The 18,288-nt window shown below is 41.9% G+C and overlaps 1 pseudogene; it reads right to left on the bottom strand.

Annotated features, from left to right (window-relative positions):
• Nucleotides 1-7,735: 7,735 nt before the first annotated feature.
• Ube2n-ps9 (ubiquitin-conjugating enzyme E2N, pseudogene 9) lies at nucleotides 7,736-8,295 on the bottom strand (annotated as a pseudogene).
• Between the last annotated feature and the right edge of the window lie 9,993 nt (nucleotides 8,296-18,288).

Genomic DNA, 18,288 nt, shown 5'->3' with positions numbered 1-18,288 from the left:
AGAGGATGGGGCCATCTGGTTCTCAGGCTCTCAGACACTCAGGCGCTGCTGGAAGCCTCAGTGGAGCTGAGAAGGGAGTGGGGGCCTGGGTGCTGGATCTAGTCTGGGGCTGGGGTGGGGGAAGTAATGTCTAGCTGGTCCCTCTGGGGAGTTCTTGCCTTGATGCTGGCAGACTTCTTGGATGGCTTAGGCTGCGTCTTGATGGCAGCCTCATCTGGGGGCACAGAGAGGTATTCTTCAGGATTTAGTCTAACTTTAAAAGTCCTGTAGTTTCCCCATAACATTGTTTAGGAAGTGCCAGGGAGCGGGAATACTCAGGGAGCCCCACGCACTTAGAAAGGAAGGGGAGGGGTGGCAAAATGATTGTGGTAGGGGTGAAGGGTGGGGGTTAGTGAGCATGATATAAATGAATAAGTAAAAATTATTAATTATAGAAAATGTCACAATCTCTTCAGAGAGGCCAGGCAATCACTTAATTGTGACTCCTTGTAAAAGAAAAAAGTAAATGACATATTTCTGACACATAATGACCCAGAATATGCACTACTCCTTCACAACAGAAGGATGTGGACATAGTAGAGACCCAGCAGGACAAATGCCAACCCTGTGTCCCCATGGCTGCTTGCTAAGGGCTCACACTGCTCTGCCCTTCCGGCTTGGCTGCCTATAGCATAGTTTCTGCTTCTGGGCTGTTTTCATCCACTGTATTCAGCAGGACTGACTAGATAGTAACTGTACTGGCACCTCCAACTTCTTGGGGTCTCCGTGTCTACTCAGCTTCATGGAAGGGCTGCTTAGGGCCCATGTCTCTCAGGTCCCTCATACCTGAACTTCTCTGTCACACACTGCTTAACCCCAGTAGCTCTCTGAAACTGTGAAGGAAAAATCCCTGACCCCTTTACTCTCCCAGGTTTATTTGACTTTAAAGCCATCAGGACAATAGTGCCACGTTCAGCTCTCAGCCTGGGAGAACCTTGGCTCCCTTGTGCCACCTTAACAGCTTTATCTGTTGTCAATTTATAGTGTCAGAAATGCCCTCAGACACTTTTTTTCAGAAGACGAAAGCTTGCCTGAATGGGGCCTGGCTCCACGAGCACCATATTCTTAGATCTGTGCATGTCAGGTGTTTGGGTAAGTGCATCAATGTCTCCAACAATGACAGCCACAAGCACATGCATTGACAGTAACAATACTAAGCCTGACACTCTCCCTGTCTTACACATTTTGTATGTAGTTCTGCCCTTTTTTCTAGTTTTTATTGAAAACCTGCATAAGAATGATTATTAATAATCGTGTGGCAGACTCAATATTAGCCTATCTTGAAATGACTTTCACAGTCCATTACTTTTATATTTAGCCCCAGGTAACTTCTTAGTACATTGGCAGAAAGCAGCTTCATTTGTGCCAAAATTGCATAGTAATGGCCTCCAGAGCAGTTACTAACACTTTTCCTCCCGAGACCTCTTGAACTGGGCTTCCACAGTAGCCACGACTCTCAGAAGTACAGAGTTCCAAGGTCCTACTTGAACTCTGCTCACAGAGTTCAACTGCTTTTACAGTCCAAAGTGTTTCACTGTCTTAAAAAAACAACAACAAAATACCAAACCATAGAAAACAATAATTCTAGCTATTTTTCAGTATTCAATGACAAACTATATTAGAACATACTTTTAAAGAGCCTCCATCAAGAGGATGGAAGGACTTATCAGGTAGGAGACCCTAGGAGCCTCCCAGTCAGGTGCTTAACAGGCTTCCAGGGCATTTTACCTTTCAGGGTCCCTTACCTGTTTTCCTGAGGCATAGCATTTCTACGAGCTTTTAGCAGTTCATATCTGTCGATATGTTCTGGGGGAGAAAAACACATCCCTAGTGGCTGCTCTGAAAGGCGTCATCCCTGCTTTCCTAGTTAATAATTTTAAGATAATTGACCCTCCCTAATACGCACTCTCAGAAACCACCAGAGACTGCCAATAGGTTTGCTAGTGATGATTTCCGTGCCTGCCTACAAATGTAAGGGTGTTTTAGGGTGTCAGAAAAGACTTTCATGAGTGGGCCATTAGGGCCTACCCAGAGTGAATCTGTAGCCTCAGTTGGCCATGTAGATCTAGGGCACAGAGCAGCGACATGATGTTCGCATACTAACACAAAAATGTTAAATTACGAGAATAAATATAACCCCTTAAGGCAAGCCCTGTCCTGCCAAGGTTGAACTGTCAGTTTAGGGGTTTGTTGGGGGGATAGGTAAGGGGGGTTGATGGGGATGGGAATACCCATATTGAAGGGGAGCAGGAGGGGTTGGGGGCTGATGGACCAGAAATGGGGAAAGAGAATAATATTTGAAATGTAAATAAGAAATACCCAATTTAAAAAGAGTATGGAAAATAAATAAGTAATAAAAAAGAGATATGAGTTCTCAAAAAAAATAACAGTTTCACTCCCTTGTTGAAAAACATATATAAAACCCCTTCAGAAAACAGAATGGACAAAATAGTTGGGCAACTTTGTCCTCATTTCAGGAGAATGGGTAAGTATATCATCCAAAGAAACAAACATAATTTTTTTGCAGACTTTACCATTGTAGGGTTGTGGGGGCCTTTGACTGCTCTGCCATAGGGCAGGGCCACTCAGGGAGGCAGGCTGCAGGGAGTTGACCTTGCTTGCCCCAGGTGTTAGGCCACAAGGAAACTCCAGATGTGAGGAAGCACACCCTGAGGTCTGGGGGGACAGCCAAATCTGGCTTGAGTGTCCAGAGGGTTCCCCAGAGGATGGGGCCATCTGGTTCTCAGGCTCTCAGACACTCAGGCGCTGCTGGAAGCCTCCGTGGAGCTGAGAAGGGAGTGGGGGCCTGGGTGCTGGATCTAGTCTGGGGCTGGGGTGGGGGAAGTAATGTCTAGCTGGTCCCTCTGGGGTTTTCTTGCCTTGATGCTGGCAGACTTGGTGGATGGCTTAGGCTGCGTCTTGATGGCAGCCTTATCTGGGGGCACAGAGAGGTATTCTTCAGGATTTAGTCTAACTTTAAAAGTCCTGTAGTTTCCCCATAACATTGTTTAGGAAGTGCCAGGGAGCGGGAATACTCAGGGAGCCCCACGCACTTAGAAAGGAAGGGGAGGGGTGGCAAAATGATTGTGGTAGGGGTGAAGGGTGGGGGTTAGTGAGCATGATATAAATGAATAAGTAAAAATTATTAATTATAGAAAATGTCACAATCTCTTCAGAGAGGCCAGGCAATCACTTAATTGTGACTCCTTGTAAAAGAAAAAAAGTAAATGACATATTTCTGACACATAATGACCCAGAATATGCACTACTCCTTCACAACAGAAGGATGTGGACATAGTAGAGACCCAGCAGGACAAATGCCAACCCTGTGTCCCCATGGCTGCTTGCTAAGGGCTCACACTGCTCTGCCCTTCCGGCTTGGCTGCCTATAGCATAGTTTCTGCTTCTGGGGCTGGTTTCATCCACTGTATTCAGCAGGACTGACTAGATAGTAACTGTACTGGCACCTCCAACTTCTTGGGGTCTCCGTGTCTACTCAGCTTCATGGAAGGGCTGCTTAGGGCCCATGTCTCTCAGGTCCCTCATACCTGAACTTCTCTGTCACACACTGCTTAACCCCAGTAGCTCTCTGAAACTGTGAAGGAAAAATCCCTGACCCCTTTACTCTCCCAGGTTTATTTGACTTTAAAGCCATCAGGACAATAGTGCCACGTTCAGCTCTCAGCCTGGGAGAACCTTGGCTCCCTTGTGCCACCTTAACAGCTTTATCTGTTGTCAATTTATAGTGTCAGAAATGCCCTCAGACACTTTTTTTCAGAAGACGAAAGCTTGCCTGAATGGGACCTGGCTTCACGAGCACCATATTCTTAGATCTGTGCATGTCAGGTGTTTGGGTAAGTACATCAATGTCTCCAAAAATGACAGCCACAAGCACATGCATTGACAGTAACAATACTAAGCCTGACACTCTCCCTGTCTTACACACTTTGTATGTAGTTCTGTGTAGAGGGTCACAATAACATTAGCCACCACAAGATGGCGCTGGCTTCCACTGCGCCCCACGTGGAAGGCCAGGATAGCTTTCGCCATTACAAGATGGCGCTGGCCTCCGCCCCGCCAGCCGACTTCCTTTCAGGAAGTTAACTGTGTGCGCATGTGCAAGAGTGCCTTCGTGCCAGGTCTTTGCCCACTCCGGGGCGTGCCTAATGAGATCATGGGTAAGCAACCAATCTGGTGTGGATGTTCGGCGCTAGGGTGTATATAAGCCGCGGGGCCTCTCTGTAAGATTCAATAAACGTTTTAGCTACAGCAAGGATTCGTATATCCCGGCATGTTTTCTTGCTGGCGAGGTCGCGCGGGACAGTTCTGCCCTTTTTTCTAGTTTTAATTGAAAACCTGCATAAGAATGATTATTAATAATTGCGTGGCAGACTCAATATTAGCCTATCGTGAAATGACTTTCACAGTCCATTCCTTTTAAATTTAGCCCCAGGTAAGTTCTTAGGACATTGGCAGGAAGCAGCTGCATTTGTGCAAAGCTTCCACAGTAGCCACGACTCTCAGATGTACTGAGTTCCAAGGTCCTACTTGAACTCTGCTCACAGAGTTCAACTGCTTTTACAGTCCAAAGTGTTTCACTGTCTTAAAAAAAGACAACAAAATACCAAACCATCCAAAACAAAAATTCTAGCTATTTTTCAGTATTCAAATTGTTCAATGAAGCAAAACTCTCCCTATATGATGCTCCTGTCTTTGCCTCAACACAGGAGTCTTACGTAGGGCTTTATTGCTCTGAAAAGACATCATGACCAAGGCATGTTTTAGAAAGGGCATTTGGTTGGGTCTGGTGTATAGTTTCAGAGGATCAGTCCATTATCATTATGGTGAACAACATGGCAGCCTGCTGGCAGCTGTGGCTGGAGGAGCTGAGAGTTTTGCATCTTGATCAGAAGACAGGCTGGAGGAGACTCTCATCTGCAGGCATCCAGGAGGAGGGTCTGGGTCCACACTGGACAGAATCTGACGCACCCCAACGGTAACTCATTTTTTATCTAACAAAGCCACACCCACTCCAAAGAGAACACAGCTCCTAATAGTGCCTCTTCCCATGGACCAACCATTCAAATAGATGGGTGCATGGGGGCCGTACCTGTTCAACTACCACAACTGAGTACGCAGTTTGCAAAACACACAAGAACTCAAGAAGTGCTGGTGGTACTCTAACCAGTAAGCGAGGCTTGCCTTTGTGGACAACCTCATGTCACAGACACAGCTTGTCTACATTGCTCTCTGGATTGAATGAACTCTGTCTTGTTATCTTACATCTTCAACCCTCCATTTCTGGATATTTTTATGGGTCCAGAGCTGTCTCCTCTGGAAGCTGAGTAGGATAGAAATAAAGTAAGGGGAGTCAGAGCAGAGTTCCAAATTAGGAAACAGGCCACCCCCACATTCTTTGTAATTCTAACGTGCCCTAAGTCCACTCAGGATGATGTAGGTATAGAGGCAATGTTCCCCTCCTCACCAATTTCCTCCTCACTGATGAAACTTAGTGGTTATAGTGAGGCATATTTCCTAAATGGGTAGACTTGAACCCTGAAGCGAGGACCCAAGTTTTCCCAATTGGTAGACCATGTTGGCAGGTCTGATTCTTCTTCAGACCTGGTTATGGGATCAGAGGTCGCTCAGAGATTCAGCATGACTATGAATAGATTTTATTAAGAATAGGTTTTATTAAATGCTGATACCAGATACTCATGGCACTGGGACTGCAGTGGAGAGCATTCCCAAGATGCAGCCCCTAGCCACAGCAGCCCAAGGCTTTTACAGTGAAAAACTACAATATGATTGAGTTTTGTGTATGGGTAGGCAGATTCTCATTTCAGCATATATGTCTTGAGGTTATCCTAGTCATTCAGCTGAGTAAGCAAGTTTGGTTACAAAGGCAGAAATAGCAGTTAGTCTCATGAACTATTATCTTTCAAGAACAGCAAATTTACAAGATCAATTTTAGGAATAGTCAACAATGTCTGGGTGAAAAGGAGCTGGGTTACAAGAATACAACCTGTACGCCCAATGGGACTTAAACCTTACCCTGTACAACACATCGGGCTTACAGCTTTGAGGCTTGTTTTGCTTTTTGGTCTCTCAAACACAGTAAATGTAAACTTTAATGCAATGTCAACCATCACAAGCTGAAAGCTCATGCATGTGACAGTAGCGAGTGAAATTTCAGTTAAAGTTTGTAGGGTCTTGAGGTGAGGAAAATGCTGTATTTTAGCTGCTAATGTTAGAATATATGTGGAACTAAAGAGGAATATACAGGGGAGTATGTGACATCAGAGCCCCTGTATGAAATCCTGGCTCCTCCTCCATCTTGCTCGGTGAACATTACTAATTTTAAATATAATTGTAGGGCCTGTGGCACAGTTTACTCTGGGAAGGAGGGGCTTAGTGAGTCCTGTCAGTTTCAGGGACTTCCTAAAGCTATTTTGAGTTGTTTACCTCTTGTCATAAGGAGTTTCTTTGGGAGATAGAATGTCCCAATCTCAGAAGAAACTGCTACAAGACAACTGGCAGCAGATAAATGGGACATATTCATAAATGACACTGCGGTTTCTGCATCTTTAAGTTCTACTTCTCACCAGCTAAAATATGTGCTTCTTCCCGTTAGTTACTGCCAGTCTTGGTGTGTGGTATCAGACAAGAGGAACTGGTGAGGAGGCCCAGGCAGCAGCTTCATGAGGATAGATACACACAGGATGGACGGGCAAGGAGTTGCACATATTCTAGTCCATAATCATTCTCTTCCTTGTACTGGTCAAGATGTCCCTGTGTACAGAAAAAAAACACTAGAGAAACCAGGAGATTCAAAATGCAGGCATCCTGTGGAGGACGTTTACCTGTCCTCCTGCTGGAATCCTGGGAGTGAATGTAGTTTAATATTTTATAGTCTCATTTATCAACTGAGTCAAGAGCAGGAGTAAAGCATAATTGGTAAGGGGAATAGGAGGTGAAGATCATCAAAATCACAGCATTATAAAGATGTTTCTTTTTTTCAGAATAACAGAAATATTTTACTAAAGCACAAGTTTTACAGAAGTTTCCAAAGAAACCATGCAAAATGGTCACAATAATTTTTTTTACCTTTTGGGCATGGTGGGACGGAGACTCTCCACTTGACAGCAACGTCACAGTGTTATTAGTGAGGGCTGTGCTGTTTATCTAATGTTCCCATTTTGGTTCAGACAATGAAGCTTGTCCATCTACAGTGTCTAATGTTAGACTTTTCTAGAGAGCTTATTCTAAAACCTGGCTAGCTGCACTAAAGCACTGCCGTTAGATCCCTAAGAGAGGGGAGGGGGACGAGACTATAAAATTGAAATAAACCTACTTTCCCACTAAAAAATAAAATAAAAGCACCCGTGCCCCTCGCAGCCAACCCTGACAACTACCTTCATTCACAATGCCTCGTACTTAGACCGTGATGGGGAATGGAGTCGAAACAGAGAGTCCTGCTTCTCAGCATCTCTCGGCAACCCGGGTGATGCTTCCAGCTCTCGCTTTCCAACAGTGAATCAGGACAAGACAGATTTGCTGCTGTGCATGTGATCACCAAAGGTGAAGGTACCTCGGCTTTTATTCTGCAATATTTCGAAGACTGTGTCCATTGAAAGCAAAGAAAAAAGAAGTTTTGGCAGGACAGAAGTGATGCACACTTGACGATCTGATCGACTTAAACATTATCTGTGCCATGGAGCCTCCTAGTCCGTGCCCTCTCTTTTTCTACGGCTCCGGCTTCGTTGCTCTTCCACTGCTCGGCAACCTCATTTGCTAATGGATCATCTGGATTCCGAGCACTTAACCAAGCCTGGATTGATAGCAGAACTGTTCAGATCGGCAGTGCTGGGGACCACGTACGTTTCAAAATATGGAAACATATGCTTCCCGACTTGTCTAAATCAAGATAATAAATTTGAGTCATCAAACATACTTTATGTTCTGCCATTGGGTATTTTTCTGGAAGGAATAAAAGTCCTGGATGGGGAGGGGAACACCCATAAAGAAGGGGAGGGGGAGGGATTAGGGGGATGTTTGCCCGGAAACCGGGAAAGGGAATAACACTCGAAATGTATATAAGAAATACTCAAGTTAATTAAAAAAAAAGTCCCTCCCTCAAAGGGGAAATCCTGGGGGCCAGCAACGACCACATGAAAAAACGGGCATTGCTCTCAGAACAGGTTCTGCCAGCAAATGCTGGATTTCCTTGATGATCCTTCGAGGCAGGCCGGCCATCTTGTCAGATCCTGAGTTCGGACTCTGCTCATATAAAGATGTTTCCATGGAGCACATTACTCGGTGTGTCAATTAAAATAAAACCAAGAAAGGGATGGAAGGAACGCGTTGTTCAATTTAAAGCCATGATGTTGAAATTTTTGCTTTGCTGTGAGAAAGAACAATTACTTAGCTTCCCAGGGCTCGATCTTCATCCACAAAAATGTATCCCTTCAAGGTTGTGTTCCCCTCACTTCTGAGGCTGTGGGTCACTCCTTCAACCTGGCATGCATGAGACAGGCCAGTGTGTGAGAGAAGACTGAGCGAGTTCAAGGCGGTTGGAGAATATGAAGAAACACACTTTGAAAGGACCTCTGGTCACAGTGTCAGGAAGGTCTTTTTTGCATGACCTTTGGACAGGTTTATCTGCTGGAGGGATCACTCCTTATAAAACATAAGCACATGTTTGGAAGGCCTTGTGCAAAGTTCCGTGCTCACACTCCACTATCAGGGACACTAGATGACTTGGTCGTAGATGTTGTCACCAACAACACTTTTTAAATTTCAAATTCTCTCTCAGGTAAGGTTCATGGGATATAGAGTCTGTGAACCACTGTGCAAAACCACAGCTTTCCCAGGTCTCAGATGGCTTTTGGAAATGCGAGTGACAAGGGAAGGGGTTGCTGCTTTAGGAAAAGATTTTTCCTGACTGAAGAGAAGCAAAATGCCATCCCAAAGGGACATCTCGGCTGAGCTAATATTTCTGGATTCATGTACTTCGCAGGAAAATAGGTAGTGCGGATGCCACCAGGAGAATTATTTAGAGCAGCCCTGGCCGCTTGGACAGAGATTATAAGTGAAAGCTACCGTGGGCTTCTCTAAATGCCCTAATGCTACACAGAATAAATAAAAAGAGAAAAATATATTTTAATACATTTCATTTAATTCAAAATATCCCAAGTACCATCATTTCAATGTGCCGTCAGTGTGAAAAAATAGACTCATTTGTATTCACTTGTGTGACATATGTTCATAATCTGGTGTGAACCTTTTGCTTAGAAGCGTTTTAATTCCATGTGTATTTTAATTCCGTGTGTTTCATGATAACACCACTCCTGGCTGTTACACTGGGGGCAGACATCATGATTTTACTTACTAGCATTAAATGCTGAGGTATTTTAATATGCAGTGAACTTCTTCTTCTTGGAAACATGTTTATGTTATTAAGACCAGAGAAAATGCTGTTTCTCAGGTAACAAAGATTCTGCCTTAGAGAATCAGAACAGTAATTCCCACTTTGTGTTGCCTGCTAGCCTTTGTTCAAGCAGTTTCTTGTTGCTGTTGGTGAGGGGTTTTATTTACAGTCCTTGGCCTCGGGATAACGAACAGGTCCTGGAAATGCTCCCCGACTCCCAATTGGAAATAAATATTCAATGTTGAACCCATTCAAAGGGTTAATTTCGGGGCTGGAGCAGAGGCTCAGCAGTTAAGAGCAACCATTGCATCTGCAAAGACCCCATTTCAACTCTCAGCAGCCACACAGTGGCTCAAACACATCTACAACTGCAGTCCCATGGGATGCAAGTCCCTTTTCTGAACAAGGTAGACATCAGGCATTCGTGTGGCATACACATATGCATGCAGGGAAACATGTATACACCTGAAATAAGCAATTCTTTACGTCTTTTAAAAGGAGACCCTCAGTTTGTTTATGGTGGATTATGTGGATGGATTCCTGTATATTGAACCATCCCTGCATCCCTGGGATGAAGCCTACTTCCTCAGCTGGATGGTGTTTTTTATGTGGTCTTGGATTCAGTTTGCAAGTGTTTTATTGAGTAATATTGCATCAACGTGTATAAGAGAAATTGGCCCGCGGTCCTCTTTCTTTGTTGCGGCTTCATGTTTTGTAGGTGTCAGGGTGACTGTGGCCTCCTTGAATCTGTTTGGCAGTGTTCCTTCTGTTTCTCTTTTCTGGAATAGTTTGAGGAGTCTGTCATTACCTCTTCTTCGAAAGTCTGTTAGAAACCTGTGCTAAAACCATCTGACCCAGGGCTCTTTTTTTGGGGGGTGGGAGTTGGGAGACTTTTAATGACTGCTTTATTTCCTTAGGGGTCCTTATACAACTATTCAGATAGCTTACCTGATCTTGATTTACCTTTCGTTAGTGGTCTCTGTCCAGAATAATCATCCATTTCATTTAGATTGTCCAATTTTGTGGAGTATGGGATTTTTTTGAAATAAGACCTAATGATATTTTGAATTTATTTTTTTTAATTTTATTTATTTATTTATTTATTTATTTATTTATTTATTTATTTATTTATTTATTTATTTTAACTTGAGTATTTCTTATTTACATTTCAAGTGTTATTCCCTTTCCCGGTTTACGGGCCAACATCCCCCTAATCTTTCCCCCTCCCCTTCTTTATGGGTGTTCCCCCCCCATCCTCCCCTCATTGCCGCCCACCCCCAACAATCACGTTCAGTCTTAGCAGGACCCAGGGCTTCCCCTTACACTGGTGCTCTTACTAGGATACTCATTGCTACCTATGAGGTCAGAGTCCAGGGTCAGTCCATGTATAGTCTTTAGGTAGTGGCTTAGTCCTGGAAGCTCTGGTTGGTTGGCATTGTTGTTCACATGGGGTCTCAAGCCCCTTCAAGCTCTTCCAGTTCTTTCTCTGATTCCTTCAATAGGGGACCTATTCTCAGTTCAGTGGTTTGCTGCTGGCATTCGCCTCTGTATTTGTTGTATTCTTGCTGTGTCTCTCAGGAGAGATCTACATGCGGTTCCTGTCTGCCTGCACTTCTTTGCTTCATCCATCTTGTCTGATTGGGTGGCTGTATACGTATGGGCCACATGTGGGGCAGGCTCTGAATGGGTGTCCCTTCTGTGTCTGTTTTAATCTTTGCCTCTCTATTTCCTGCCAAGGGTATTCTTGTTCCCTTTTTAAAGAAGGAGTGAAACATTCACATTTTGATCATCCGTCTTGAGTTTCATGTGTTCTAGGCATCTAGGGTAATTCAAGCATTTGCGCTAATAGCCACTTATCAATGAATGCATACCATGTGTGTTTCTCTGTGATTGGGTTACCTCACTCAGGATGATATTTTCCAGTTCCAACCATTTGCCTACGAATTTCATAAACTCATTGTTTTTGATAGCTGAGTAATATTCCATTGTGTAGATGTACCACATTTTCTGTATCCAATCCTTTGTTGAAGGGCATCTGGGTTCTTTCCAGCTTCTGGCTATTATAAATAAGGCTGCTATGAACATAGTGGAGCCCCATTTTTTAATAGCGTTATTTGTTTCCCTGCAGTCTAACTTCTTGAGTTCTTTGTATATTTTGGATATAAGGCCTCTATCTGTTGTAGGATTGGTAAAGATCTTTTCCCAATCTGTTGGTTGCCGTTTTGTCCTAACAACAGTGTCCTTTGCCTTACAGAAGCTTTGACGTTTTATGAGATCCCATTTGTTGATTCTTGATCTTAGAGCATAAGCCATTGGTGTTTTGTTCAGGAAATTGTCTCCAGTGCCCATGTGTTCCAGATGCTTCCCTAGTTTTTCTTCTATTAGTTTGAGTGTATCTGGTTTGATGTGGAGGTCCTTGGTCCACTTGGATTTAAGCTTTGTACAGGGTGATAAGCATGGATCGATCTGCATTCTTCTACATGTTGACCTCCAGTTGAACCAGCACCATTTGCTGAAAATGCTATCTTTTTTCCATTTGGTGGTTTTGGCTCCTTTGTCAAAAATCAAGTGACCCTAGGTGTGTGGGTTCATTTCTGGGTCTTCAATTCTATTCCATTGGTCTATCTGTCTGTCTCTGTACCAATACCATGCAGTTTTTATCACTATTGCTCTGTAATACTGCTTGAGTTCAGGGATAATGATTCCCCCTGAAGTCCTTTTATTGTTGAGGATAGCTTTAGCTATCCTGGGTTTTTTGTTATTCCAGATGAATTTGCAAATTGTTCTGTCTAACTCTTTGAAGAATTGGATTGGTATTTTGATGGGGATTGCATTGAATCTGTAGATCGCTTTTGGTAAAATGGCCATTTTTACTATATTAATCCTGCCAATCCATGAGCATGGGAGATCTTTCCATCTTCTGAGGTCTTCTTCAATTTCTTTCTTCAGTGTCTTGAAATTCTTAATGTACAGATCTTTTACTTGCTTTGGTTAAAGTCACACCGAGGTACTTTATATTATTTGGGTCTATTATGAAGGGTGTCGTTTCCCTAATTTCTTTCTCGGCTTGTTTCTCTTTTGTGTAGAGGAAGGCTACTGATTTATTTGAGTTAATTTTATACCCAGCCACTTTGCTGAAGTTGTTTATCAGCTTTAGTAGTTCTCTGGTGGAACTTTTGGGATCACTTAAATATACTATCATATCATCTGCAAATAGTGATATTTTGACTTCGTCTTTTCCGATCTGTATCCCCTTGATCTCCTTTTGTTGTCTGATTGCTCTGGCTAGAACTTCAAGAACTATATTGAATAAGTAAGGAGAGAGTGGACAGCCTTGGCTAGTCCCTGATTTTAGTGGGATTGCTTCAAGTTCTCTCCATTTAGTTTAATGTTAGCAACTGGTTTGCTGTATATGGCTTTTACTATGTTCAGGTATGGGCCTTGAATTCCTATTCTTTCCAGGACTTTTATCATGAAGGGGTGTTGAATTTTGTCAAATGCTTTCTCAGCATCTAATGAAATGATCATGTGGTTTTGTTCTTTCATTTTTTTTATATAATGGATCACGTTGATGGTTTTCCGTATATTAAACCATCCCTGCATGCCTGGGATGAAGCCTACTTGATCATGGTGGATGATTGTTTTGATGTGCTCTTGGATTCGGTTTGCCAGAATTTTATTGAGTATTTTTGTGTCGATATTCATAAGGGAAATTGGTCTGAAGTTCTCTTTCTTTGTTGACTCTTTGTGTGGTTTAGGTATAAGAGTAATTGTGGCTTCATAGAAGGAATTCGGGAGTGATCCATCTGTTTCAATTTTGTGGAATAGTTTGGATAATATTGGTATGAGGTCTTCTATGAAGGTCTGATAGAATTCTGCACTAAACCCGTCTGGACCTGGGCTCTTTTTGGTTGGGAGACCTTTAATGACTGCTTCTATTTCCTTAGGAGTTATGGGGTTGTTTAACTGGTTTACCTGTTCCTGATTTAACTTCGGTACCTGGTATCTGTCTAGGAAATTGTTTCCTGCAGATTTTCAAGTTTTGTTGAATATAGGCTTTTATAGTAAGATCTGATGATTTTTTGAATTTCGTCTGATTCTGTAGTTATGTCTCCCTTTTTATTTCTGATTTTGTTAATTTGGATACACTCTTTGTGTCCTCTCGTTAGTCTGGCTAAGGGTTTATCTATCTTGTTGATTTTCTCAAAGAACCAACTTTTGGTTCTGTTGATTCTTTCTATGGTCCTTTTTGTTTCTGCTTGGTTGATTTCGGCTCTGAGTTAGATTATTTCCTGCCTTCTACTCCTCCTGGGTGTATTTACTTCTTTTTGTTCTAGAGCTTTTAGGTGTGCTGTCAAGCTGCTGACATATGCTCTTTCCTGTTTCTTTCTGTAGGCAGTCAGACGTATGAGTTTTCCTCTTAGCACAGCTTTCATTGTGTGCCATAAGTTTGGGTATGTTGTACCTTCATTTTCATTAAATTGTAAAAAGTCTTTAATTTCTTTCTTTATTTCTTCCTTGACCAGGTTATCGTTGAGTAGAGCATTGTTCAACTTCCACGTATATGTAGGCGTTCTTCCCTTATTTTTATTGAAGACCACCTTTAGGCTGTGGTGGTCTGATAGCACGCATGGGATTATTTCTATCTTTCTGTACCTGTTGAGGCCCGTTTTTTGACTAATTATATGGTCAGTTTTGGAGAAAGTACCATGAGGTGTTGAGAAGAATGTATATCCTTTTGCTTTAGGATAGAATGTTCTATAAATATCTGTTAAGTCCATTTGGTTCATGACTTCTCTTAGTCTGTCTACGTCTCTGTTTAATTTCTGTTTTCATGATCTGTCCATTGTTGAGAGTGGGGTGTTGAAATCTCCTACTATTATTGCATGAGGTGCAATGTGTGTTTTGAGCTTTAGTAAGGTTTCTTTTACATATGTAGGTGCCCTTGTATTCGGGGCATAGATATTTAGGATTGAACGTTCATCTTGGTGGATTTTTCCTTTGATGAATATGAAGTGTCCTTCCTTATCTTTTTTATGACTTTTAGTTGAAAATTGATTTTATCTGATATTAAAATGGCTACTCCAGTTTGCTTCTTCCGACCATTTGCTTGGAAAGTTGTTTTCCAGCCTTTCACTCTGAGGTAGTGTCTGTCTTTGTCTCTGAGGTGTGTTTCCTGTAGGCAGCAGAATGCAGGGTCCTCATTGCGTATCCAGTTTGTTAATCTATGTCTTTTTATTGGGCAGTTGAGGACATTGATGTTGAGAGATATTAAGGAATAGTGATTATTGCTTCCTGTTATATTCATATTTGGATATGAGGTTATGTTTGTGTGCTTTTCTTCTCTTTGTTATGTTGCGAAGATGATTAATTTCTTGCTTCTTCTAGGCTGTAGCTTGCCTCCTTATGTTGGGCTTTACCATTTATTATCCTTTGTGTCGCTGGATTTGTCGAAAGATATTGTGTAAATTTGGTTTTGTCATGGAATATCTTGGTTTCTCCATCTATGTTAATTGAGAGTTTTGCTGGATACAGTAACCTGGGCTGGCATTTGTGTTCTCTTAGGGTCTATATGACATCGAAGCAGGACCTTCTGGCTTTCATAGTCTCTGACGAAAAGTCTGGTGTGATTCTGGTAGTTCTGCCTTTATTTGTTACTTGACCTTTTTCCCTTACTGCTTTTAATATTCTTTCTTTGTTTTTTGCATTTAGTGTTTTGACTATTATGTGTCGGGAGGTGTTTCTTTTCTGGTCCAATCTATTTGGAGTTCTGTAGGCTTCTTGTATGCCTATGGGTATCTCTTTTTTTAGGTTAGGGAAGTTTTCTTCTATGATTTTGTTGAAGATATTTACTGGTCCTTTGAGCTGGGAGTCTTCACTCTCTTCTATACCTATTATCCTTAGGTTTGATCTTCTCATTGAGTCCTGGATTTCCTGTATGTTTTGGACCAGTAGCTTTTTCCGCTTTACATTATCTTTGACAGTTGAGTCGATGATTTCTATGGAATCTTCTGATCCTGAGATTCTCTCTTCTATCTCTTGTATTCTGTTGGTGAAACTTGTATCTACGGCTCCTTGTCTCTTCTTTTGGTTTTCTATATCCAGTGTTGTTTCCATGTGTTCTTTCTTGATTACTTATGTTTCCATTTTTAATTCCTTCAACTGTTTGATTGTGTTTTCCTGGAATTCTTTCAGGGATTTTTGCGATTCCTCTCTGTAGGCTTCTACTTGTTTATTAATGTTTTCCTGTGTTTCTCTAAGGGAGTTCTTCACGTCTTTCTTGAAGTCCTCCAGCATCATGATCAAATATGATTTTGAAACTAGGTCTTGCTTTTCTGGTGTGTTTGGATATTCCGTGTTTGCTTTGGTGGAAGAATTGGGCTCCGATGATGCCATGTAGTCTTGGTTTCTGTTGCTTGGGCTACATGTTCTTTTTTATATCTATTTAAAACTTTGAACAGGAATATAGTTTATTTGTAAAAAAAACTACTATATTTTTTGGAACAAGAGATGGAATAAAATATATTTTTATGGAATACTTGAAATCATCTAATTTGGCATATCTATCTTCTAAAGGCAAAACTGGCAGGTGATTTTTTTTCATTAAATTAATTTAAAAATTTGGGGCATTGTCCTATGCAAGTGATTTTCACAATTTTGAGTGTTTTATCTTTAGAGTTTAACTGTTGTTTCAGTTTGCTGCTCTGTTGTGAAATAGGAAGAGGAAAAGCTAGAGTCAGAGCCCCACCCAAGGGCACGCATCTATCTTACTTTACTTGCTATTTCTGGGATAACACCATGACTAAAAAGGAAAAGATTTATTTCAGCTTAAACTTTCAGGTCACAGCCCACCACTGAAGGAAGTGTGGACAGGAACTCAAAGCAGGAACCTGGATGTGGGAACCTAAGCAGAGAACCTGGAGAAGCACTGCTTGCTGCCTTGCTCTTGGTGGCCTGCCTACCCTCTTTGCTTATATTCCCAGAGACTACCTGCCTTGGGGTGGCGCCACTCACAGAGAACTAGGCCATTCCATAGCAATCATTAATTAAAAAAGAAAATGCTTCTCAGACTTGAAGACAGGCCAAGCTGATGGAGGCCTTCAATTGAGGCTCCCTCTTCACAGGAAACTTTACCTTGTGTCAAATAGACAAAAGCTAACCAGCACAATAGCTTATATTATTTTCCTCTATCTCTTTTTTAAAATTGGGTAATTCTTATTTACATTTCAAATGATATTCCCTTTTCTGGTATCCTGTTCATAAGACTCCTAACCCCTCCTCCTCCCCTTCTATAAGGGTGGTCCCCTCTCCATCCACCCCGCCCTCTTACCGCTCCCCTGACAATCCCCTATACTGGGGGTTCAACCTTGACAGGACCAAAGGCTTCCCCTTCCATTGGTACCCAACAAGGCCATCCTCTGTTACATATGCAGCTGGAGCCCAGGGTCTGTCTATGTATAGTCTTTGGGTAGTGGTTTAGTCCCTGTAAGCTCTAATTGGTTGGCACTGTTGTTCTTATGGGGTTTGCAAGCCCCTTCAGCTCTTTCACTATTACCTCTAATTCCTCCAACGGGGTCCTGTTCTCAGTTCAGGGGTTTGCTGCTAGCATTTACCTCCACATATAGGCTTTTTTGAGCTTTTGGGCTAATATCCACTTATTAGTGCGTGTATACCATGTGTGTTTTTTCTGTGATTGGGTTACCTCACTCAGGATGATATTTTCTAGTTCCATCCATTTGCCTATGTATTTCATGAAGTCATTGTTTTTGATAGCTGAGTAGTACTCCATTGTGTAGATGTACCAGATTTTCTGTATCCATTCGTCTGTTGAAGGGCATCTGGGTTCTTTCCAGCTTCTGGCTATTATAAATAAGGCCAAATAGCTTATATTTTAAATTTAAATGAACAAAATCAGCTCTTCAGAAACATAAGGAGGGCTTGGAATATTTCCAAGTACTGCATATAGCATAAAACCATTTTATAGATAAAATAGTCCCTGAATTTTATAATAAATCATTACATCAAAAGAGAGTATCAATGTAACCTTTACATGTTCTTTATCCTTCTAGGTCAGACCCCCACCTTCTGACTTTGACTGTTGATTCTATTCCTTTGATGTCTGAGCTGCCTATGTATCTTCTGGAACCAAGGACATCACATTATTTTGAGCTTCCTATAAAACCATAGACAGGGGACAATAAGTATCCATTTCAGCACTGTATCATTCACTGGAATATTTTTCTTTATTGATGTCACATTTCCTAGGGTAAAAATTTGAAAAGTTGGGTACCTTTTCAAAATGAGTCCCTAAGTTAAACCAATATCATTATCTTTCCCTCCTTTCCCACTGCTGTGCTGGGTTCAATACAGAGAACTAACTCTCTCCACATATAGGCTTTTCATCTCCAAATCATCGTGTCTGAAATTGCATGTGTAGGGACTGTCGAGATGCTTCTATAAAACTTAGAAAGACCCAGTTCTGTACCCTTAAAATCCCACTTCATAAGGAAGTTGTAGAGGGTTTGTAATTTATGTCATTACTGTGTGTTAATGGACTGAGTTACTAGTGTCAGTTTTCATGTCCCTAACTTCACAGTGTTTAAGAACAACTTCTATAAAACCATGCAAGATTTGTATCCATTCCCCTACGAAACATACACACATGCAGCATAGTAGTGAGTGATATTTCCAATATAAAATTTAGAATATTTACAGTAAGGGAAAGAAAAAAATTGTCTTAGGATGCCCAGAACCAGGAACTTAAGTTCAGGATGGCATTTGATAAATTAGGTGATCGTAAAATGCAGAAACAGAGTAGT

The sequence above is a fragment of the Rattus norvegicus genome, chromosome X, assembly GCF_021556685.1.
Source record: "Rattus norvegicus strain SHRSP/BbbUtx chromosome X, alternate assembly SHRSP_T2T, whole genome shotgun sequence".
NCBI classification, from domain to species: Eukaryota; Metazoa; Chordata; class Mammalia; order Rodentia; family Muridae; genus Rattus; species Rattus norvegicus.
This window is presented reverse-complemented; position numbering and strand designations above follow the sequence as displayed.